Below are 25,637 nucleotides of genomic sequence, written 5' to 3' on the forward strand. Positions count from 1 at the left end.
GACCCTCTGCCCCAGAACCTGGGGAGTATTAAAATGCAGATTCCTGGGCTCTATCTTACGCCTACTGAATCAGAATCTCTGGGGGCAGGAGGCCAGGGCTCTATTTTTGACAAGTGCCCCAAGTGATTCTTATGAACCTAAAGTTTGAGACTCTTCCTTAGATCACTTAATTTTTTTCTGGGCTTCAGTTTCCTTGTTTGAAAATGGGGAAATTATGTATTCAGTTACTATGAAAATAGAACAGCACTTTGGAAAAAATGCTAAAAGCTTTACATATACATATATATGCATATGTAAACATATGTGTATGTATATAAAACTAATATGTGTGTATATATATTACTGTAAAAATTACTGTATATAAAGTTATTGTATATATTACTAAGCTGACAATCTTGGGCTCAAGAAAGTTTGAGACATTTCTCAAATAAAAATACACTGAAAACTGGTAAAAGGTCTGAGTGCTCACTCTTGAAGCATATATATTTACCAGGAGAATGAACATATGAACGAATACTTCCAGGAAAGATAAACCTTGAAGCAAGACCTTAAGCAAGGTCATTAAGCTTTCTCTTTAATATCCTCCACCTCATGCATTCAAATCAGCATCATTCACTGGGTGCCTAATACATGTCTAATATGTGTCCGGGCACTGTGCCAGGCTGAGAATATGGGGATAAATAAGAAGTGGTCCCTGGCCTCAAAGGGTTGGAGATCAACATGGAAATGAGCATTCAATTACTGTTCAAGACCAGCTCTGGGGGTGGGGTGGGTGGGGTAGAGAGGTGGTCATTAGTACTTTGGCAACAAGAGCAGGAACCAGCTGTCAGGGAAGGTGTCACCAAGGAAGTATCACCAAGGAGGTGATCCTGGAGCTGTGTCTTGAACACAAGTGTGATTGTTCCGAGAAGGAAAGCCTCTTTCACAGTCCTTTCCACTGGCTTCCTTCTTCCATTCCATCAAATTCTCTCATCAATTTCCTACCCACCTCTCCCATCAAACCAATCTCAGGGACTTAATGGTCTTGGCTGCTTCCTCCTTCATCCTCCCAAAACCTGCCTTCAGTGTAAGTCAAAGCTTTGGTTTAGTCATAAACACTGGGGTTTAAAACAATGCCTTTTTGTGTGTGGAGGGGTGCCGTTTACATTGTTACCCCGAGAAGTTTTCATCTGAAGTGACTTTAAGTTCTATTGGAGATGTGTTTGTAAGTTTGCCTTTTACATCAGCCAGCTGATGTATTGTGCTTTGTTGGTTATTTTTTTGGTTGGGCGGGAAAGAGGATTGGTGACAAGTGGTTTTCCCCAACCCTTGTTATTTTACTAGATAAATAATCAGTATTTGGCTTACCTGTAAAGAATCAAAGATTAATACATAGTCTAAGTTGAGTTGTAGAACGACCTTCTTTGCATTTTAAGGTAGAACAACACTGGATAAGGAATCAGAACTTAAACTGACATTGCCAAGTGCCCTGACCATGTATATCCTTTCTGTTCAGTGATCCACAAACCATCAGCCTTGGCCTTGGCCAGCACTAATTAGAAATGCAGAACCTCAGGCCCTAGCTGAGATCTGCGGGATCAGAATCTGTATTTTAATAAGGTTCCCTGGCAATTCGTCTGCCCATTAAAGTTTAAAAGAGACTCTGAACTTAGTGATTTATCCCCATTGATTAAGACACTAAAGTCTGGAGAGACTGAGGAACTTAACCAAGATCACATAACAAGTAGCAGAGCCAGGATTCAAGCCCTGGTCTATCCAATTCCAAGGTTAGTGCTCTGTCTACTGTACACGTGAGCTTCTTTGTGCCATATTAATTAAAGAGCACTTCTTCAGTGGTTACTAGTCAGTGAAGAGGGGGACAATGACACTTTTTCAAGGTACAAATGTATCTTCTTGAGAGTTGCAGGGGACAAAGAGAGTCCAAGGGGAGCTCACATACTGAGCTTTGACTTTATGCCAGGCACTTGAACAAGTCTGCATGACAGGCAGCCTTGTCTCCATTTTACAGCTGGTAAGAACTCTTCACATTTTCCTTAGTGTACCTAACCTGTAGGGACTCTTAGCAAGGCAGAAGTTGGAGGTGATATTTAAAGGTCTGATACTAGGACTTCCTGGGGCAGAGGTCAAGGCCTCAGAGATGTTGTGAGCATTTGTTTTCATCCTTGAAGATACTCTTCCTGTGTGAGGCCAGCTTCTTCCTTGACTAGTGAGGTTTGGTGGCTTCCCACTCTTTCCAAAGTCAGGAATTCAGGCTTCGGTCACTTGGGACTCCTCTTGATTTATGAACAACTCTGTCTCATAGAGTAAAAGAGGTTTTCCCAAAGAGGAAAAAATAGCTTAAAAGAGGGCCTTGAAGAATCAAGATGACAAAATGTATTATTTATAAGGGCCTAAAATAAGTGCCGGATCCTCCACTCACAGTGAGCCGGCGACAGCCAAGAGCTGTCGTGGAGTGGAGCCCAGCCGACTCCCGCTCCATCCATGTGGCAGGGCTGGTCAGCCGCAGCTCCGCTCAGGATTCCAGAGGTCCTTCTTGGCAAGTGGTTCCTGCTGCCGATACAGGGCAGCCATGTAGCTCATATGACTGGGTTCCGATTACAGGTGAGTACCACAGATCGCTAAATGAGGAGATTCTGGAAAGAGAATGGGAGACAGGCAGTGAGAGTCTCTGTATTGGTGGAAATGAACACACACACACACACACACACACACACACACACACACCATTTACAAGATTATATTGAGTTCCTGATTTAATAACCCAAGGATACAGGTATGTCCTGGAAGTAAGGAGGCCGGGCAGGACAGGATAGATGCGGAGTATCTCAACCTTGCCTTCGCTGGCCCCTGGTTCCATAATGGAGCATGCAGCTGCTGGTGATGCTGTCCATGGAGAGTAGGCCCCACCTCATCCAAGAAAAAGCCACTTCTTGCTGCAGCACAGATCTTGGCCTGGCTTAGCGTTCCTGAAGAACTTAATAATTTCTCTGTTTTTTTTTTTTTTTTAAGATTTTACTTATTTATTTGACAGAAAGAGACACAGTGAGAGAGGGAACACAAGCAGGGGGAGTGGGAGAGGGAGAAGCAGGCTCCCCGCTGAGCAGGGAGCCCGACGCGGGGCTTGGTCCCAGGACCCTGGGATCATGACTCAAGCCGAAGGCAGACGCTTAACGACTGAGCCACCCAGGCGCCCCTCTCTGTTTTCTTTTAAGAGAATGTTTACAAACACCTCTCTTACAAAAAGCTCTCCTGCTTTTGGAAGCAAACTCGGGGTCAGCAAGTCTACGTTTTGGCTAGTAGGGAAGAAACAGGGTCAGTGTCTAGGAGTCTCTGATCAACAGCCAGGATTATGGAAAACCCATTTCCCTGTCCCTCATCCCTTGACTCTGCCATAATACCTTTGTTATTATGGGTGCCTGTGATACTGACTTAGACCTGAGGACCATTTCCCAAACCCATTTGTCTGTAGAGGGCAAGATTCAGTGGCAGGAGGGAGGTCACTGAAAAACAGACGGTGATGCCTGGGGACTTCTGAGGACACCCAAGGCAGTCATGAGATTATGTGCTGGCTTTAGAGTGATTACAAGTTTACTTTTACCAACAGAACAGTGGGCTGGGATGTGAACAGAAGCCGTCACCTTCAGAACCTCTCACTTGTCTCTACTCCTTCCTCTGCTTCATCTTCTTCCTTCCTCTTCCTCTTCCAAATTTCTCTTCTGGGATGTGGTGACTACACTTGAGGAAGCTGGAGGGAAATGCTTTCAGTAGCTCTTGCTATATCTGGAGATTGCTTTGTGTTCTCTGTTGGCCGATGGCCTCCCCTGCAGCCAGGGGACCTAGCTGTGGTCCATGGGTCCTGATGCAGTCCCCTTGGTAGCGTCAGCCTGGTATTTCTGCTGCTTCTAATCTCAAAGGTCTTCCAGGTTCCTCTTACTAGAATGGTTACCCCTGGAGAGCGGGGCACCTATGCAGTAAGGTTGGGTTCCCCTACATGCCCTGGCAGTGCAGGGAGCCTTCAAGAAGATGGACATCTGGCCTTCCTATACCTCACACCCTGATTCAGAACAATAAGATTAAAAGAAATCATCAGCATTTTAAAATCCAGGTATCTACTCAATATTTGAGTGAGAGGCAGCATGGTATAGAAGGACATGGTATTTTGAACTGATTTGTTTCATATCCCATCTCTGCTGCTTTCTAGTTGTATGATCCTGGGCTGGTCACCTGATCTCTCTAAGCAAGAAATGCCTTGAAGAGCCCTACTAGAGAATAAAGATAATGTGAATAAAGGGCCTACATATATGGTGTGCTTGATAACGAGTGGGTAATATCATGATTCTGAAAACCAGAGGTTTCCAAACTTATGCCTAAAGAATACCTGAGTTCTTTCATGTGTTTTCTATCCTATGTGGGTTTTAGACCACTCACTACCATGGTTACTCTATTTATTATTATTATTATTATTATTACTATTACTATTACAACTTTTATTGTGGTAAAATACACAAAACAAAACTTGCCATTTTAATCATTTTCAATGTATAATTCAGTGGCATTAAGTACATTGACATTGTTGTGCACCTGTCACGACCATCCAGCTCTGGAACTTTGTCATCTTCCCATACTGAAACTCTACCCATTGAACAGTGACTCCCCATTCCCTCCTTTGCCCAGCCTGGGCACTCTCTTTTTCAGTAGCATGCTCCAAGTTCTTCACTGTCTTTCTTCCCATTAAATGGGGGCTAGAAAGGGGCTCTTGGTAGGGTTTTCTTTGAGTTCTCCAAACTCCCGCTGGGGAGCCTGGGAGTTAAAGGTCTGTGCCATTTGCAGCAAACTTTGGGGATTGCAAATGGTTACAAAATAGATGTCAATACAGCTGCTTTGCATGGGGTGGATCTGCGAAGAGCCTTCCAAGGACTGGTACATTTCTTCTAAAAATGCTCAAGGATGTGGCTTGGCATCACTTTGGGGAGAAACCAACAGTTTTTAAATTCTTCAGTAGCATCTACCTGCTGGTGAAGATTAAATGGAAGAACTCATGTCATGTGTATAATACAGTGCCGGGCAAAGATAAGACCTGTGTATGTAGGCTGTTGTTACTGTTACTGCACTCTGGCAGAGGTATTCTGTATAATGTTTTGGTATTTAATCCCCACAATAGATAGATATCATCTTCATTTTCCATGAAGCAGCTAAGGCTCTGGGCTGTTAACATCCCCCAAATTACTGAGCTTATAGGTAGTGAGTAGCAAAGTCGGGATTCAAAGCCATACTCTTTCCCTCATAAGATGCCACCTGTTGTGATGTACCAAGAAAGGAACTCTGTGGGTGAGTCATATTGACTTCATTCTCCATATTTCATCTTTCCACCTACCCTGGCCTTTCTCTGGACTCCTGTCTTCTTAATATTTCTTCATAAAGTCCTGCACCTAATGTCCAAGCTTCAGAGCTTTCTGGATTTACCAGTCCCCAGTCTCTGCACCATTTTGAAGTGATCACTCACAGTCTTAATAAGCTCTCTGCTCTAGAAAAAGAAACTGAAACCATGCTGCTTCCGGAAGAGGAAGAGACACTAGAGATCACTCTCCCTTCATGTGGGCACAATGGAAAGGCCATCTGTAAGCCAGGAAGAGAGGGTTCATCAGAACCAGCCCTAACAGCACGTTGATTTTAGATTTCTAGCTTCCAGAAATGTGAGAGAATAAATTTCTGTTCTTTAAGCCACCCAATCTGTGGTATTTGTCATGGCAGCCTGAGGAGACTGATGTACTCATATATGAGAAGTCTGGGTGATATTCAGCCCAGGGCTGGTGTAGTAGCTGTATGAATAGCTCTCTATTTCACTTTCCTTAGTGCAGGCTTTCTTCTTCAAGGTTTTCTCGTGATCTAATATAGCTGCTAGAGTTCTAGCTGTCACATCCATATTCAGGCAGGAGGCAGGTAGACGGAAAGAGGACAAAAAGTAGCCCTATTAAGGTATTTTCCCTGAGGTGGTACCCAGCAGTGTCCACCTACGACTTATTGGCCAGAACCTAGTTACATAGCCACACCTAATCATAATGAAGACTGGGAAATTAGTCTTTTAACTGGACACATGGCTTCCCTGGATGAAATCTGGGGAGAATGGATTTTGAGTAGATAACGAGTAGTTTCTGCCTCAAGAAGCATGAGTGCTTTGGGGAATGAGCAATCTGGAAATGAGCTTCTCAGTCACAGGAACAGTCCCACTTCTCAGAGCCTGTGAGCCGCCGCTGGTACCCTGAGCAAGATACAAGAGGAGATGGCTCTTGTCATCCGCAGGGTAGCCTGTGCCCCTACTTGGCAGGAGGGAGCAGCTCAGTTTGCTCTCAGCCGCCTTCCCAACCTTTTCTTCCCCATTCACCGACACCTTGTCCCTAGCCCCATTCCCTGAATGTGCCTGCACTCATCACCTGCCTTCCAGTTCCCTCTACCTGAACTATGCCCTCTGCCCTTTGACACCCTAATATCTTATCCATCCTTCCAGGCCCACCCAAATGTTTCCTCCTGGAAATACCTGAGGTGATGCATAGAATGTTCCCTATCCTATATTCCTGTGCACTTTACCTATGTGTGTATTTTAATATTCATCATGAGCTGCTTGCAATTAAGAATTATGTAGGATATCGTCTCTACTTTTGTGTATGTTTGGAAGTTTGTGTAATAAGTTTTTCATGTGTGCCTGCCCCAAGGGCAGGGATGGCATCATCTTGTTGCCATACTACCAGGATTTTGCAAGCATTTATTGGGCATCTACTAAGTGTCAGGCATTCTCCTTGACCCTGGGGACATAGCAATGAGCAAAACTGTCCCTGACCTCATGATGCCTGCTAACCTGGGGACACAGGGAGTAGCAGATGTTAGGCAGCAAATTGATAAATACATGAAACATTGATAAATATGTAGTTGCAAATTGTGAGAAATACTGTCAAGGAAAAACAACAGGATGCAATGAGAGAAAAATGGAGGGGGGGCATATTTTAGGTGGTATGTCACATAGACCAGATTTTAATCCCTGCTCTCCCATACAGAACAATTCCACATAATTTATGTAGATACTCCCCTGTGAAGGAGCTGTAACTTAACTTCCCATTCCCTGAGTGTGGGCTCTGCTCAGTAACTTGCTTCCAAAGAGTAGACAGGGGACGGCTGGTGAGAGGAAGCAGAACTTTACAGTGAAGAAACCCAGCGAATGTTAACTGAGGCCAGATGATCGGGGTTAACAGCATCGGTGATAAATTGTGTCGATGTCATGTACCTTGGATATGACGCAATGAGGAGGGCACTTCACGTCTGTGAACCCCAGCCTAACCATGAGTAAAAGGTCAGGAAAAAACAAACTGAGGGGCATCCTACAAAATACCTGGTTAGTACTTCTCAAACAGTCAAGGCCAGCAAGCACAGGGAAAGTCGGAAGGACTGTAACGGACCAGAGGAGCCTAAGGAGACATGGCAGCTAAGCCTTCCATGGTGTTCCAGATGGCGTTCTGGAGCAGGGCAGTAGGGGGAAACTCCGGGAATCTAAACAGAGTGTAGCATTTAGTGAGTCATAGTGGTCTCTTTGTTAGGACAGAGATGCCACACCGTCGCGTAAGATGTTAGTAAGAAGGCCCCCCTATTCGGGGAGAGGCATTTGGGAGCTGTACTGTCTTTTCAACTTCTCTGTAAATCTAACACTATTCCAAAATTAGAACTTGATTAAAATAAGTCCCTGTTCTCCTGCTCCCTGACTGTATGAGTTGGGCGAGTCCCCTCACCCCTCTGGGCTCGGTTCAGCTGCAGCATGGGGGTGACGGCACCTCACTGCAGGATTGAGAGAAGGCTTCAGTGCAACAGTGTGTGGTAGTGCTTCGGAAACAGTGTGCCCACGTTATTGCTCAGCGTGCGGATTGCCCTCCTGCCCCTGCAGTTCCGCGCAGAGAGGCGCTCCAGAGGCTTCCCCAGAGGTTCCGGCCCCTGTGGCACCCAGCGCGGCTCCCCCCCCGCCCCCCCACCCCAGTGCCTTTCTAACCAGACTTCTGTGTAGGAAACTTCTCCCTCACCTCTCTTGACAGCTTGCTCTGAGGGACTAAGAGTGCATTTTTATTTTCATATCTCACTTGATTTTTTCCCCCTTGAATTTGGTGTTTCTCTTCAGGAATCAGCATATGATTCAAACTGCCAGTTCTAAATTTAGTATTGCCTGTGATACGGAGAATGCATTTAGTGCTGCCTGGGATATGTATTTGGAAATAATGGTTTTATTTATCCACATCCAGTAATTCTGACTGCCTGCTGGGTTCTTTCAGGAAAGAGTTTGTCATCTCCTTTCCTCCTAATGATGAAATGTTGCCTGCTCAGGTCCCAGAGGCTCAGCCCGAGCCAGAGGCTGGTGACTTGAGTCTCCGTTTAATTAAACAATATCATCCCCAGGATTCTGCAGTCATGGGTTCTCTCCAAGGCTTCTGTTTAGAAGGAACTTGGAAACAAGGTCTAGAAAGGACTGAAGGACTCTTTGAATCCTGTAGGCTTATTTCTGGGTACCAGCATGGTAAGATTTGCCCCTTTTTCAGAGAGTCGCTCCTTCAGTGCTAGAATATATGAAGGGAGGAGGTAGTTCTGCATGTATAGAGCATGGTACTATGCTTAGGGTGCTGAGGATGTAGAAGTAAATCACACACAGCCCCTGCCCTCTGAGAACTACAGTTCATTCATTTATTCAAACAAACGGATTGAGCCTTTACCATGTACCTGACACCATGCTAATCATTAGGGTTACAGTAGTGACCCTCATCAGACAAAGTTGCACACCCCCAGAAGCCTGCATTCTTATACACGTGGTCTGTAGGGCTCCAACATAAAGCAGGAGATAAGGGGTGATATGTGATGAGTTAGGGAGATAGGCCGTGTTCGTTTCCTAGGACTGCAGTAATAAAGTACCACAATCCGAGGGGCACAGTTCTGTCTGAAAACAAGGTGTCGGCAGGGCCATGCTCCCTCCAGAGGCTCCAGGAGAGCATCCATCCTTGCCTTTTCTGTCTTCTGGTGGCTCTAGGCATTCTTTGGCTTGTGGCTGCAGAACTCCATTCTCTGCTTCGTCTTCACATTGCGTTCTCCTTTGTGTGTCTGTGTCTCCGGTCTGACTCTTATAAGGACATTTGTCATTGGATTTAGGGCCCACCTGGATAATCCCAGATGATCTCATCTCAAGGTCCTTAACGTAGTCACACAGTTACATCTGCAAAGACTAGGGGAGATCGTGTCCTTTGCTTCTTCCAGCTTCTGATGGCTGCTGGCATTCTTTCTTCTCTTTTTTGTTTTAAGATTTTATTTATTTGTCAGAGAGAAAGAGGGAGAGAGAGCAAGCACAAGCAGGGGGAGCGGCAGGCAGAGGCAGAAGCGGTCTCCCCGCTGAGCAGGGAGCCCGATGTGGCACTCGATCCCAGGACCCTGGGATCATGACCCGAGCCGAAGGCAGACGCTTAACCGACTGAGCCACCCAGACACCCTTTGCTGACATTCCTTGACTTGTGGCCACATCACCCCAGTCTTTGTCTCCAAGGTCACATTGCCTCCTCCAATTTTCTCTGTGTGTCAGAAGTCCCTCTGACTTTCTCTCTCCCTCTCTCTTTGTGTGTGTGTGTTTATTTATTTTATTTTATTTAAAAAAATTTTTGTATTATGTTCAGTTCGCCAACATATAGTACCTCATTAGTTTTTGATGTAGTGTTCAACGATTCATTAGTTGCGTATAACATCCAGTGCTCGTCACAACACATGCCCTCCTTAATACCCATCACCCAGCTACCCTATCCCCTCACTCCCTGCTGCTTTTCTCTTAAAAGGACATTTGTGATGGTGCTTAGGGTCCACACAGATAATCCAGGACAATTTTATTGTCTCAAGGTCCTTAACTTAATCACATCTATAAAGACCCTTTTTCCAAATAAGGACACATTCACAGGTTCTGGGGGGTTAAGATGTGGCCATATCTTTTGGAGGGCCACTAACCCATCACACAGTGCAAGATTATACAGCCTTTAGATATTCACCCAGTGAGATTGGTTGTATTCCCATTTTCCACCTGAGGATATTAAGGTTCAGAGAAATTAAGTGCTTACCCAAGGGCATTCAAAAAGGAAGGAGCAAAATCAGGGATGGATACCAGGAGATGTCTGACTTTGAAACCCATCCTTTTCCTCCCGCGGCTCCTGACCAGCTAGATTGTGAGGGACCTGGCCTTTGGTTTAAAACACAAGTGGCCATGGGAAGCCCACACCTGGCTCTACCAGCATTGAGGTCTGGTGGGAACTAGTCTGAGACCACTATTAGCCGAGAGCAGGCTTCGGTGGAGATGGACAGGAAGTTTGGGGGAGGGACAGGAGCAGGGGCTGAGGGCTGCTAATGAAGAGGGGGCGCCTCGAGCCAGGCTTGGGGCAGGGGTACCTACTAAATGAGGGAAACAGCACCTAGAGGAGAAGTGGGCCATGCTTTGCCATCTCTGAGTTTTGCACCGTGCCCTCTCTGTGCTCGCCTGCAGCTGGGGAAACCAGACCGGAGACTCTGGTACAAGCTGGGGGGTGGGGAGGGTGGGGGGGTAGAGGTGGGCTGAGAATGTGTGGGGGAAGGGCTCTCTGGTTTGTGTCAGCCGTGCCCCCACATTTCCTGAGCACTGCTCTGAGGAAGGCCCTGGGAACTCAGAGATGGATACCTTGTGGCCCTTACCCTGGAGGCAACTTGGCAAAGGAGAAAAACATGGAGTGTCAAATCCCACGCTGCCTCTCTTTCACTGTGTGACCTCAGACCAGCTATACTTTACCTTTCCAAGCCTCTGTTTTCTTGTCTGGAAAAAATATGGATTTTTTTGAGATTTAAAGGAAATAAAAATGAGAAGTGACTGGCACAGCCCAGAATGTAATAGAGGGCATCAGTGTTACTTCCATTGCATCAAAAAGCTCACTTTCTGGGCCAGAGCAGTGGCTCACAAGATGTAAGCCCTGGCACTTTGAATCCAGAGTATAGAACAAGGTCCCCAAATTGCTACATACACCAATAAGCAGCATTGTTTTCAAATATATAGAGGTAGTGTCATATTGACTCAGATACAGTTACATTTAAAAGCTTTACTGAATTCATAGTGACTTCTTACTATTACATGTTGCTTTGATCAGTGTGTCTGGAAAGGTCCTGAGGTTCTCTGATACTGAAAAGAAGTCTTAATCCTCGAATATGTTGGCCAGCACGGCCGAAGCGTGGAACATGGGGCTCTAAACTGGCCCGTCCAATTGCGCGCGAGCAGTTCTCCTACAGAGCGATGTTTGGGTTCGACAGGAGCACAGAGGAAAGCTAGACGAGCTGCCTGGGGAGATCCAGGGAGGAGGAGGGGACACTTAGGCTCGGCCTTCAAAGATGAGTCGGTGTTGGCCTCATTTGGGGAGCGGGCATTGCAGGTAGAGAGAACAGCAGGTTAAAAGGCACAGAGTCTGGGTGCTGAGGACTAAGGTTTGGGGGAGTGGAGGGGAAAGGCCAGAAAAGGAGGTGGGAGTTGGGTCAGGGCCGGGCCTGAAGGCTGTGCTAGTGGGTTTAAGATCACCATAGACAGGGCAACCCAGGAAGGGTTTGAAGGAGAGCAGTAAAAATATTAGATTGGCCTTTTAGAAAGATTGGTGCCCTGATGGGGAGTGGAGCTCAGGAGGCCTGTGAGTAGGAGGGATGTTGGGGAGAAGGCGCGGGGCTCACTGCAGAGGGAAGCACAAGGTTTTGGAGTGCCTGGGCCTCAATCTCAGCTCTGCTCCCTGTCAGCTGAGTGATCCAAGCACTTCGTCTCTCTCTCCCTCCATCTCCTTTCTGTACAGTGGACATAATAATGTATCTACCTCAGAGGACTCTTGGGAGGATTAAATAAGCAAATGCACTTCATGGGACACTCAGTCTTAGCAAGGAGGGCCATTCTGACGCACACTACAACACGGATGTACCTCGAGGGCTTCGTGCTCAGTGACATAAGCCAGTCACAAAGGGCAAATGCTGTGTGACCCCACCCATAGCAGGTACTCAGAGCAGTCACACTCAGAGAGACAGAAAGTCGGATGGTGGGTGGCAGGTGCTGAGGAGGGGGAGAAATGGGAAGTAATTATTCAGTGAGTACAGAGTCATTGCGGGAAGACGCCAAGATGTGGTGACGGTTGCACAGTGTGAGCGTACCTCTCAGCCCACTGAGCGGTGTGCACTTACACGTGGTTAAAAGGGCAAACTTTATGCCAGGTATGTTTTAGTGCCATTTTTTAAAGAAAGAATAAGAAAAAAATGCATTTCAAGCGCATGTTAGTTAATGTTATTGTGGTAGGTAAGTGATGATGAGGGCCTAAATTAGGACAGCAAAAATGAGGATGGAGAAGAGGAAACCTCGATCTTTTGAGGCAGACCCCATAGGGCTGGGTGATCGGGAGCTATGGGCATAAGGGAGAACCACACGAGCTACTAGGACTCCACAGAGCCAGGCCACACAGCCCCGTAGAGCCGCTCTGAGGACCCATGAATTTCTACGGTTTGTCCTGCAGGGGCAGAGGGCCAGAGCCAGCTGGTGCTGAGTCACCCCCTGGGCCTGGTGCTGCCAAGGCCCATCTCTGTACCCATCTCCCAGACAGCAGCAGCTGCCACCTCCCAGGCATGCGTGCTCAAGGCTCTGCAAAGGAATAGCCTCTGTTGCTCAGAATCAAACCCCTGTGATCTTACCACCATGGCTTCTCCTCCTTCCCATGGAATCTGAAAGCCTAGGGAAGAATCCCACCAGAAACCTGAGAGAAGAGGCAGAAGGGCTCTTCCTTTTGATCATTCAAGTACAAGTATGGAATTTCCATTCCTACATTTTACGGAAACCTCACAGAAACCAAGACTGGGGATGGGGAGGTTTGTGCCGCCTCAGTCCTGTAGGAGAGGGCCAAGCTGACGGGGAAAGGCTGATGTGCCCCCTTGCAATGAATTCGAATTGGGGAGCCTGTTGGGCCTTTGTAGAGAGGCAGTTGGTGTGGTGGTGAAGCTTCCAGGCTCAAGCCAGAGGGTTTAGGTTCACGACTCAGCCATGCCACTAACTAGTTATGTGACAGTGAACAAGCATTAACCTCTCTGAGCTTCAATTTCCTTAATGATGAAGGGGAGATAGCTGTCTCATGGGATTTTTGTGAAGTATAATCGAGATACATCCATATAGAGCGTGGCGCATCTTAGGTGCTTAATAAACATTTTTCTTTCTCTGCTGTAAAATTTCATACTTCTTTTTTTCCTCATAACCACCCTGAAAGGAAGAATTTCTTTGTCTGCTTTTTTTTTTCTTTGTTTTATAGGTAAGGAAGTTGAAACTCTTAAAGATTAAGAAACTTGGCCTAAATCCCTACAGGAAGTGGTTGGTAGCTCCGGGTCCCTCTAAGCCTTGGCCCTTCCACTGGGAGACTCTGCTTCCTGTGTCTCACTCAGTCTCCAGCACAAGCAGGCTCATGTGTGAGACCAATTCTAGAGCAACACCTGGGTAGAGTGGATGCCCAGGAAGCTGTAACCATATAGTGTTTAGATACAGTAACCGGAAAGTGTGTGTGCAGGAATAAGGCCTTCTTTCCATCTAAGGGAAGGAGAGAATTATATATATTGTATGTGTATATATAATCTTTATATATAAAGTACCTTGGAAACCTCACTCATTCAAAGTCAGCTGCTGGAAGAACCTTCCTGATAGCAGTGGACATCCATTCCTGGTTCTGTGGCCTTTCAACCCTGGGGATGAATGAAGTCAGCTGGCCTCCCTGAATTCAGCCTGGAGTGGTTGCAACACAATCCTCACCAGAGAGAGTTTGAGAAGGGATGCAACCTCTGGGTTGAATACTCGATTTGCCTCTTACTAGCTGTGAGATCTTAGTCCAGTGCTCAAACCTCAATTTCCTCAATCTTTGAGACAGGATTAATAAAACTAACCTGGCAGAGTTGTTTGGGTTAAAGGCTATCGAGCCAGACTACTTGGGTTTGAATCCCAGCTCTGCCACTTACTAGTTATATAATATTGGGCAAGTCATTTACTCTCTCTGCACCTTGGTTTTCTTGCCTGTACAATGGGTATAAAGGAAAGACCTAAGTCTCAGGGTTGTGGTGAAGATTGATTAGTGAGTTAATGCATGTGAGGTGTTCAGAGTAGTGCTTAGTCCATTGTACATGCTCAGGAAATGCTAGTTATTATTGTTATTACCACTAGCTTTTGCCTCTCCCTGGAGAGCCAGCTGCTGGTGACTGTAAGCTCTAGTGGCTACTGTAAACATGCATGTGACTCTTTTATGGGGGGAGGAAGGGGTGCACAGTACCACCAGCCACAGAGGAGGGGAGGGATCCCTGGTCTTTCGATAGATACAGAAAACAATGCACCTGTCCTGGCAGGCTTCCTGAGGGAAAGTGGTACTTTTCCTGGTCCTCGAAGGAGGACCCTTTGGTCTATAATGGGTAAGGCCACTTCTCTATTTGAGATTTCATCTGAGAGGTGATGTCATATGCTTGTCACCACATTCTAGGCCATTATCGGAGGAGGAAGTAGGACCCCAGAGTGGAGCCCAGAAATGAAAGCATTGGCCTAAGCAGAAGGCAGAGTCGATTCTGGATCTCCTGACTTGGGTCACAAGGGCAGCAAGGCCCAAGGACAGATTCCCCAACAGGGACGTGAGGACCATGACCCCCGTCTGGCAGGAGCCAATCTTGGGACCACACAGTGACCTCTCCCTTCAGCCAGTGTGTCAAACATGATCATGTCTTCTGTGTGCCTTAACATGTCAGCAAGCACTGACAGTAAGCAAGACAGTGACCAAGTGGGGACTGCGGGAGGTTCAAATGGCAGGAAGCAAAGGCTGCTGCCGGTGTATGTCTCTCCCCTTGGAGGGAGAGAGGCGATAGCAAAGAGTCAGAAACCTCATCTTGGCAGCCCTGCCTGCCTGTAGATGTTTTCTTGGATTGCTGGGATTCTTTCTTTTCAGTGCCCCTCCCATTTAGTAAACTTCCACCCGCAGATCCTGCCCTGCCTCTGCTACACTAGTGGGAGCTGAGGAAGAGGTTCATCCATCCTTGGGCTAACGTTGTTCAGGGGAAGAAGTCTCCGGCTTCCCCGGAGACAGTGGTGAGCGGCCTGGGGCGGGGAAGGGGCAGCCCGAGGGGTTAGAGCAAAGGGAGCTTGCTCCGTCCCCGCCCCAGGGAACACAACCCCTTTAGGGCAGAGAACACAGTCTACCCGTGTTCCCACCGGGAGTCAGATGGAAATAGTCTCCAGCCTGGATTTGCCTTCAGGAAGAAGACCACTCATAGATTAACAAAATCCGTGTCTTCCCCTGACACTCAGAGCTCAGCTTTAAAAGCAGTGAGACCCTGGAGTACTGATGCAGACCCAAATCCCAAATCAGATACACATCCCAGGGAAGAATGGAGAGCCTAAAGACCATGTCCTGCTTGAATGAGCAAACCTATTCATACCCCCAGTTCTTGTTGGCATCAACTGCATCCCCAAGGAGAAGGAGAATTCAGGAATCAGCAATACTATCTGTGAGGAATTCTTGTCCTGGCATTCTTCAGAGAAATTCTACTTCCTCAGGCCCTGTGATGAAATTGGTAAAGCATGGGCTTTGGGGTCTCCCTTACCAAGTGACTCGACTCTCTGGACCTCAGTTTCCTTATCTGTAAGCAAACATCAGAATAGCAAAACCTACCTCTCATGTCTTTTGGAGGATTACATGAAGTAAACTAGATGAAAACACCCAACCTCACATGTATTCATGTATTAGTTGGGGTTCTCCAAAAAAACAGAACTGATAGGACTGATTGATCTCTATGTATGTATGTATGTATGTATGTATGTATCTATCTATCTATCTATCTATCTATCTATCTATGTATCTATCTATCTTTATTTTAAAGAATTGTCTCACATGATCATGGAGGCTGCCAAGTCTGAAATCCTTGGGGCAAGCCGGCAGGCTGGAGATTTAGGTAAGAGTTGATGTCACAGTCCTGAATCTGAAGGCTGGAAACTCAGACAGGGTTGTATAGTATTGCAGCCTTGAGGCAGGATTCCTTCTTCAGCAAACATCAGTCTTGGCTCTTGAGGCCTTCAACTGATTGGATGAGGCCCACCACAATTGATTGTAAATGTTAATCACATCTCAAAAAAAAAATACCTTTACAGCAACATCTAGACGGGTGTTTAACCAAACAACTGGTCACCATAAGCTAGCCATGGTGGCACAGAGTTAACCATTACACCATGAAAGGGCTAGGGTTCTCAACAAAGACATTCCCTTCCCTCTCTTTCTTCCTCCTGTTCAGAGTCATTGCTGAGGTCCGAAGAGGCTTCACTCGGTGACATCTCTGGCATGTGGGCCTGGAAGTGGTTAGAATCTGGGCAGTGAGACCTGTGTGTCCCTCCTGTCTCTCTGAGATCTGTTTCTGCTGACTTCACACCCTAGGGAATCGGTGTCCCTACTTCCCGAATCAAGTGCTGGAGCAGCCTTCGTGGTTTTCCACTGAAGTCTGCAGTCAGAGCCATACCAGTTTTCCTCTGTGTTCTGTCCAGGCTGTTCCCGATCCGCTTCTCCAGTACCTGCGGTGTGGCATTCATTGTGTTTCTTTCTGGGGTTGGATTGAAGAGCCGGGCAAGACTGTTTGACGTGCCAGGATGGCCTTTCTGGTGCAGGGCTGGATAGACTGCGAGGAAAGGCTTGGTGGGTGAGTAAGAGTTAACTCCCTGCCTAGAATGTTTCAGGTGGCATTCTGCCTGGAAGGAGAGAGCTGGACTCCATTCCATCTCAGAGATTTATACTCTGCAGGTGATCCAAAGTGCTTCTCAGTTTAATGGAATATGGAATTGCTTTTGCCAAAGAATGCCTGGATGGGACTCGTAAGGCAGCATAGGATTAGGGGAAAAGCTCCGGACCAGGAATTAGACCTGGACCCTGCTTTGCCACTACCTCCCTGTGTGATCGTGGACAAGTCACTCCCTGAATTTAGGCCTCAGCTTCCTCTGTCACAAAATCCTGGAAACCACACTGCGCTCCACCTTAGCTTTGCACAGATACCACGTTACCGCTTTTACTTTATTTTATTTAAGGTTTTATTTGTTTATTTTAGAGAAAAAGAGAGCATGTGTGAGAGGGGGCAGAGGGAGAGGGAGAGAATTTCAAGCAGAGTCTGCAGGGCTCCATCTCAGGACCCTGAGATATGACCTGAGCCGAAACCAAGAGTCGACACTTAACCCACTGAGCCCCCCAGGCGCCCCTACCTTATAGCTTTTAGAGCCCTCTCCACAATTTGTCATCTCTGCTCCTCCTGCCAGTCTTACGAGGTAGGCAGGATATAGGTACAGCAATGGACTGTTCCCATTCTGCAGACAAGGTTCAAAGAGATTAAATGACTTGCCTAAGTTCGCACAGACAGGAGGCGATATAGCTAGAATTGAACCCAGCTTGTTTGGGGGTATCCTTTCAAATATGGTAACGGCTATAGAACTGTAAAGGAGAGCACACGTTGAGTAGACAGAAAGCCAGTGGCGGGGGCGGGGGGGCAGCGGGAAGGACAGCAGCATCAGAGAGGGGGTGATACCGCCGTCATGCTCCCAAAGCACCCAAGGCTTTGGAGGCACAAGTTAGTGTCAGTGCATGGACTCCCATACACCGAAGGAGGGCTGGTCTCCAGCTACTCAAATTAAAATGTTTTCTCGTGCTATTGATTCAACTCAGAAAACATTTATTGAGGCTTTATCACAGACCAGGCTCTCTACTGGGGGGAGGGGGCCAGAATAAAGAAGCAGAAGTATAATGCAAAGTAGACTGTCTTGTCGACTTCTGCAAGCAGAAGTATAATGAAAAGTTTTATATTTGAAATGTAAACACAGGGCTTTGGATTTACACTGGAAGGTGTGTGCGATTGAGTCATCCTGGAGAGATGAAGGCAAATACAGCTGAGCCCTGAAGGATGAAGCAGGATTGGACCATCAGGAGACAGAAGGAGGAGAGGGGTCTCTGCCCTGCTCTTCCTCCTTGGCCCCCTGCGGCAGCGACCACTGGTGTGGTGCGGCAGGAAGCCGGCTGCCACGGCCTCTTTGCCGGAGGACCTGGCCAGCTCCAGCCCCGCAGGAGCCTCTCCCCTTGCTTGTCAGATCTGACGCAGTGCCTGAGGCATCTAGTGCAAAGCAAGAGAGATTGTGCTTGCAGCTCTTGGAAGAGTACCCAGGAGGAGGGGAGGCACAGGGGGCCCTTGGCGGGGGAATGGGCGGCTTGGAAGGAGGTACCTTTTTTCATGATTGTGCCTACCCCTCCTCAGGGCCTGGGAGCCTGAGCTATTGCTTTGCATGTGTGATGTTAGACTCAGTGTTTTGTGTCTTTATTTTAAAACTGGCTTCTCAGTCTCCTGTGCAATTTTCTGTCAGCTCGTTGCCATGGAGGAGTCGGTTGGGGCTGGAAGCTCTTGTCCCTCTCTGTGTCAGCATTTTTGGACCCCCCAGCTGCCTCCTGCCCTTCTACAGATGGAGGGGGCGCAGGACCCCACTGGGTGGGCAGGCCCTTTCTCTGCAGGGACTGGAGCTGCATCTCAATTCCCTTTGGGTAGAGTTTCATTCATCTGTGTGCTGACTCAGCAACTCTGTCGTGCCTGCCTCTGTGGGCTAGGCATGGCGCTATGCTCCATGAGCACAAAGATAGGACTGTGGCCCAGGGTGGGGTGGGGGTGGGGGGGCGGGGAGGGCATGTGCATCTTCAGGCAGGACCCTGCCGGCCAGTTCTTTCGCACCATCCCTTTCTTGTTCTGTTCCTCAACCTCATTCTTTCTTAGAATTTCAAGGACTGTGTGTGCTTCTCCTCCAACCTTTATCACTGCTCATTTAGAATCTCCCTGGGAGTTTCCTACTAGTCTCTTCGCTTCTGGATCTCATTTCCTCTCCGTGTCTCCAGCACCCAGCTTGGGATCTCAGGCAAAAGAGGGGCTCCCCTAGAAAGTATCTGTCCAATGGAATCCTTTGGCAGACTCTCAGGGTGTCTGTCTATCCTGTCTTTCTTCCTCTCTTCCAAGCCTAGAGGCGGTGTGGGTGGTAGCATGAGCCAGTGGGAAAAGGAAGGACTTTGGAACCAGATCAATCTGCGCTTGAGTTTTGGCACCACCTTTTTCTAGCTGCATGATCTCAAGCAAGTGACTTCTTCACTTGGAGCCTTAGTCAAACCTAACACTTTCCTTTAAACCTGAATCGCCTGTTAGTCAGTAATTGAGTTTGGACGTTTTAAAAAACAGCGTAGGAAGTCCTGGTGGCCATTTACCCCTCCCGGGTGCTCTCCTTCCACACCCACATGGGACCCAGTTGAGAAGAGGTTTGGAGCTGTGTTCTGGCTGTGACCCTGAGGTATGGTAGGACCTGATCAAGTCTCTTTCCTTACCAAGACCTCAGTTTTCCTCTTTGAAAAATTTGGGAATTGGATTGGGTGATCTTGAAGAGTTCTTTTCACTCTAAAAACCTGAAGATTCAACTTTAAGTGAAAAATCTTCCCATAGCTGGTATGACCATCATCACTAGTGCCCCCAGGTCGGAGGCTGGCCTCAGCATGACCCCTTCTGCCCGCCTCTCAAGCTACTCTCCCAGGAAGCTCTGGGCTGGGACCCTGGCATTGGTTGCAGAAATCTCTTTTGGATGTAATAGTCCTTTTGAATGCAACATCTCTGTCCCACCCCAATCTAGAGGCTAGGCTTGGCTTGTATCCCAGAACAGTGGAGAATTGCTGGAAGGAGGAGTTTCTTCCTTCTTCACCCGTGTCTTGCTTTTCTTCAGGACCTGTTGCCTTCCTGAGCCTTTGGCTAGTGAGGATTGTATTTCTTGAGCTACCCGCAAGCCAGGGATCTGTGCCAGAGGAGAAGAGATACAGGAGGCATCCCCCCGCAGTGTCATGGACCCCAATCTGTGTTATGGACAGACAAAACAAAGCAGAGCCATGAAGTTCCTGAGAGGCTTGTCCAGGGAATTTACCTAATCCTAGTCCTTCTGCCTCGGGCAAGTTCTTCCCTTCTCCAGTGCCCAGTGTCCTCTTGGGTCGCGTTGAGAGAGTTGGGCCAGTGATCTCAAAGTTCCCTTCCTGCTCTGGAACTTCTTTTCGAAGTGCTGTAGCTCAGCTCAGGGAAGGAGTGCTCGTTGTAGACTTTCTAGTGGAAGGAGGACTGGAGCCAAGACTTGAAGGCTAGACGAGGATTTGGACTGGCCCAGGAGAAATGGATAAGGGCCTTCCTGACTGGAAGAAGTGGAAGGAGCATGTGCGAGCACAGCCAGAGACTGTGGAGCACGGGGGAGGGTGGAGCAGGGTGGAAAGCCCTCCTGATCAAAACAGAGGGTCCGTGTGGGTCATGAGGAGTGAGAGCAGTCTTGGAGGAGGAAGCTCTTGCCATCCCTCTGAGAGCCCTCATCCCCAGTGGCACAGGTAGCAGTAGTCCCTAAGGACAGAGAAGCAAGCAAGGTGGGTTAAAACCAGGGCCCCCTCCCTATCTGGGGGCCCTAGTCTGATGCTTCTTGTGACAGCATGACCTCCAAACAAGAAGGTACAAGGGTCAAAGCTAGGAGAGGACACCCCCTCCGGGCCCTTTCCTTCTCGCTTCAGCCAGCAGGTTCTTGGTTGGTAGGATCAGGGCGGAGTGTGGGAGAGTAAGTCTGCCCGAGAGAGCTGCCCTTCTGTCATGGTTTGTTCCTCCCCAAATGTTTTCCTGAAGTCAGGGTGACAGGAGGGGTATTTTGACCATGTTCTTAGGAGTGGATTCTAGATCCATCTACAAGGCTTATGAATCAGAGAGTCTCACATCCTAGACCTAGCTGTGACCTCCATCCTCCCAGTCCTCTGGCTCAGGCTGACTCCTGTCACCCCTCCGAACCCGCAGCTTCACAGATGCCAGGCCCTCTGGGTCCTGCCTCCTTGCTTTCTCTCCCACCGTCCGTCTTCTGCATCCCACCGCATCTGAGACAGTGCGGGCTCCGCTCATGCTCTTTCCCCTGGACCTTGCCTCTGCCTCCAAGCCGGTCTTCCTGTGGCCCCTCCTCCACATTCAGCCCAAGTGCTCCCTCAGTGTTATCCACCGTGACGACAATACAATGATGATGACAGTTATTATCCAGATTTTGCTTCTGAAGCACAGCTCTGATTCTGCTGCTCCCTTGTTCAAGAGTCTCAGTGGCTTCCAATGGCTGCTGGATAAAGTCCAAAATCTGTAGTCAGGCATTTTGAGGATTATATTTCCTGAGCTATCTGCAGTGATATGCCCCCTACCTGTCATTCCCAATTTATTTCCTTCTACTGTCTGTGCACTGCCTCTTCCACCAAGCCGAGCTACCACCATTAGCTCTACCAGCTCCATCTAGCTTCCCAGAAAGGCCTGTGTTCACATCGTTCTTCCTGCTCGGAAGGCCCTTCCTCCCCATCCCTTAACATTTCTTTTTTCGTCGGGAAGTCTCTGATCACCTAGACTACATATTCCTTGATGGTTCATTCTGTATCCCTGATGGCATCTATCAAGGTAAAGTCAAATGTTTTTTTTGTTTTTGTTTTTGAGTGACTAGAAAGACCTACTTTAGCCCCCTGTTTTTGAGCAAGCTTAAAATTAGGGACATTGGAATCAGGGGAAGCTCCATCATCAAGGCCTGTCCAGCGAGGCCTCAATGCTTATGCTGTTCCTTGAAGGGATCTGGAAGTTACCCAGTGTCCATGGGCACATAGTCAGCGAGCTCCACGTACTCATGCCTCCTCTCTGCTGCGTACAAGCAAATTGGCAGGAGAGGGTAGAAACCAGGGAACCATACTAGCTATGGAATTGGCTCTTGCTAGGTCAGGATAGGGATCAACCATCCAAGGTATAGGGACCTCTATGATCCTGGGAATGTATCCTGGAGGCTACATATCCTGGAGGGCCTGTTTGGGGATCCTTCAGCAGAAAGGTGAGGGGTCTGAGAGCAGGAATCTTAAGGTAATTGTCGTGGGGCATTCAGATTCCAAGAGGATCCAGCCAGACATCAACTTGGGGGACAGATACAAGGTTCCAGCCATTAGGTGGTGAGATGGCAACAGAGTGTAGGCTGAGTGTCAGGGTCCTGCCCATCCAGCTACAATTAACTCAGACCCTCTAGCCTCAGAAACCCTCAGTTTAGGGGTCACTAGTCCTTTGGCTGCGCATTCCCAGTGGGGGTCAGCAGGGAGGCTGTCAAAGGGAAATGGGCTCCCTTTCTGGTCAGGATTGACTTGGAGACAGGTGTGACCTCAATTTGGAGACACCTTCTTCTGGTCTTTGGTTCCCTTAGGCAGGCAGAACTGGGGGAGGCAATGGCTGACATTTTGCCAGGCCTGGAGGTGAGTCCTCTCTCCTCCTGGTTCGCAGTCTGGCTCACCAGGCCCTTGCCTCCATTCCAAACTCAGGCCATGATCTAGCCACCTCTGGGCCACTGTTGGGAAAAGTCAATCGCAGGCTGATACTCACTGCCTGTAAATGGCGTGGAATTAGACTAATCAGTGACTCTTAATTCCCCAACAAATGCAAGTGCTGTGCTAATTGCCGGGGTCCACGCAGGCAGATCCCTGGCTGGCAGCATCAAACAAGAGAAGTGGTAATTTGGGGCCTGGAGTGGGGGAGGGCCTGCTTTGTTGGTTGAGCCAGTTAAAAACCATATTACCCCGAGTGAGCCATAGTGCAGAGAGCCGGGGTCTCGCCTCCTTATCAGCCAACAGCCACTTGAGTGGCCCACAAGTGTGTTTGCAAGAGCTGAACCTCAACACCAGTGGAACAGTTGCTTGTCCATTAATGGGATTTTTTTTTTTGGCTCATTAAGGACAATTCCACCAGCAGCCTGGCATGGCACTGCCAGGGCAGCTCATGGGGGATAAAGCATCCCGAACCTTGGTGTGCTGTTACCATGGCAACGGGGCATTCCAGACTCTCCAGGCAACCTCACTGACATCTGCTGTGAGAGATTCAGATGGAGAAGGGCCACCGCTCTTTCTCCAGTAGAGACAGAGCAAATTGTGAAGACAGGGAGCCGTGTGCCGAGGACCAGATCTTAAAGGAAAATGCTGTTCCATTGGTATGGGGGCTTCTTGGTGAAATCGCATTTAACTAGTTAAAGCTATCTGTTCTGTCTGTTCTAGTCTATCCGGGAGGGAGAGCCGCAGGATCAGGAGAGACCTCCTGGAGGAAGAAAGTAAGAGGAGATGGGGAAGAGTAGGGGGAGCAGTATGAACAAAGGCCCAGCCGGGAAGGCAGATGGGGTGGGCAGTTGGGTTTTGTGGGAGAAGAGACATTGGTGGAGGTGGACAGGTGTCAGCCTTGCCTCTCTGTAACTTGCTGCTCTGAGCCTTAAGCAAAAGCCTCACGGTGGCCTCACTCCACCCAGACAGTGGGTGGAGGACACTCTGCCTTCCTTTCCTGAGGTATGGGGACTGATCTCTGCACCTCACACCTCACTTCAGGGGGCCATTTCCTATTCTCTGTCTTGGCTCACAAGTGTTTGCCTTATCTCTTGTACCCACTAGCTATCACTGAGCCTCTGCATTTCATAGACAAGCTGAGATCCAGAGAGGAAGATGCTTGCCTGAGGTTTCCAAGATACAGAGGCCATGGAACATAGGAGCTAAGAACTTAGGTTCTGGAGACAGACTGACCTGGTTTGAGTCCTGGCTCCACCATTCAGTTTCCAGGGGAGCCTGAGCCTCGCCTTCTTCAGGGGTGAAATAGGGATCCTGAACATGCCTGCCCACCCGGGTATTATAGGTGCAAACTGAGAGAGTGGAAATGGTGCTGCAGGATTCCTGGAATGTAGTGAGTGCTCAGGAAATATGGGTTAGTAAGAGATGGGGAGTTCCTTAAGAAATGGGGACTATCTTCTTCATCTTTGCTCATTCCTCCTTCTCCTTCCTCGTACACATGAGCACCCAGATAGTACCGCATCTAGAATTGATGGTAGAAGGATGTTGGTGGATTGGATGAATGCTCGGAATAAAGAACTGCCCATATTGGTGGGCTCTACACTCCTGGCAGGTGTGTTCAGCTTTGGTGCTGTTTGGTCTCCGCAGGCCTAGCAGGCCTAGAGTCACACAGGCCCAGGGTCCCGTGCAGCTCAAGTCCCAGATCCAGCTGCCCTGTGGCCCGGGACTTATGCTTCTCAGGATTGTTGGTTTCTTGAAGGACAGGAATAGATTCCTTCAACCTTTGGGCACTATATATGGTATAAATAGTAACTAAGAGATGGCTTAATAATATACAAAAGGTTTGCATTCCCCTGCTGGAGCAGGGGCATGGTCCCGTCTTCTGACTTCAGCTCTGGTGATCCACCAAATGAAAGCTTTTTGGGTCTATATTTCTTCTATGGAACTGTGGCTGTCAACAAGTGCAGATAGTCATTAGGCCACGGTTTGAGAAACAGTGGCCTACTGCCTAGAACTGGGGAAGGTAAGACCCAGCAAGAAGCAGAGAGTTAGGCTCGCTCATGCAGCCCATAGGTGCAGAGGTCCCCTAGGAGTCTCATCCTCCGGAACCTCATCCACTGCCCTTCCCCCTGTGCCACGAAGGCAGCTGAGCCAGGAAAAGAGTGACACCGTGGAGAATAACAGAGTGGTTTCCATAGCAATGCTCAGTGGCTTGTGCCTGTCGGAACACCTCAATCACCGATCTGAGCTGTCTCAGCTAGAACTCGTGTGAGGTGTCACCTACTTGTTCCATGCAAGGGGTCTTGAGGGCGGGAGGAGAGGACGGATGGCACGCTTTGATCATGGGGATTCTCCCAAATGTACTAACTGCCGGCAGCAAGAGAGAGCAGACCAAGGAGGGCTGGGAACTGGACTCTGGGCAGGAGGCACGAGGCCACCCGGTGGCAGCTGGGGCGATGGGGGAGGGAACAGGTGTCAACCAGGCATGTATCACAGGATGGACTCTGCACTGGGCGCTTTACACCTTCTTTCGGGAAAAGACAAATTGTAAAGGAAAGATGATGTCCTTATTTACAGATGAAGAAAGCAAAGCTCAGATCTACATAGCAGGTGACAGGCAAGATCATACCCAAGCCTGTCTGACTACATAGCGACTGAGGGGCAGCAGCTGTTTCCAGAGTCTCGGGCCCATCCAGTGAAAACTTGAGATACATGCTGCCCAGCAGACTCTTCCTGGTCTGGGGACGTGGGGGGTCTGCCTGCAGGGGGCTGCAGTGGGTGCTTATTCAAAGAGCTGGAACAGACTTGGCCAGGCCGGCCGAGAGAGCCGAAGGTTGAGTCTGACCGGTCATTAGCTGTAATGTCTCTCTTCCCCACAACTGAGGCTGCAGGCACTCTACAAACCACGTGTCCCTTCAACACAGGCTGCCCCGACTGCCCCCTCCGCATACCCCCACAGCCTTCCCCTGGATTCGTGACCCAGGGCGGCCTGCCCAGCTCTTCGACTGGGCTTTCCTCTCAAGGGAATGAGCTCCTGCTGGGGCAAGTAACACCTGTTCATTCCTAAAACGAGTATTTATTGAACACCTTTTATATACCCATAACTATTCTCAGTGCTGGGGACACAGCAGTTGAACAAAATGAAATTTTTGCTCTCATGAAGTTTTTCATTCTAGTAGAGAGACAAGTAAA

General features: G+C 48.4%; 1 protein-coding gene across 3 annotated transcripts in view; it reads left to right on the top strand.

The window, feature by feature from the left end:
- The window catches only part of SERGEF (secretion regulating guanine nucleotide exchange factor), a 218,889-nt gene that overhangs the window by 177,622 nt on the left and 15,630 nt on the right, over nt 1–25,637 (top strand). Inside the window, exon 11 of one of the 3 annotated variants that reach the window (XR_004302126.1) lies at nt 16,589–16,740. The exons of the other annotated variants lie outside the window; for them this stretch is intronic. The gene's annotated coding sequence lies outside the window, so the exon portion shown is untranslated. The remainder of the gene's footprint in view (nt 1–16,588; nt 16,741–25,637) is intronic. 3 annotated transcript variants of the gene reach the window in all.

Source organism: Phoca vitulina, unplaced genomic scaffold (genome assembly GCF_004348235.1).
Source record: "Phoca vitulina isolate PV1807 unplaced genomic scaffold, GSC_HSeal_1.0 scaffold36, whole genome shotgun sequence".
NCBI lineage: Eukaryota > Metazoa > Chordata > Mammalia > Carnivora > Phocidae > Phoca > Phoca vitulina.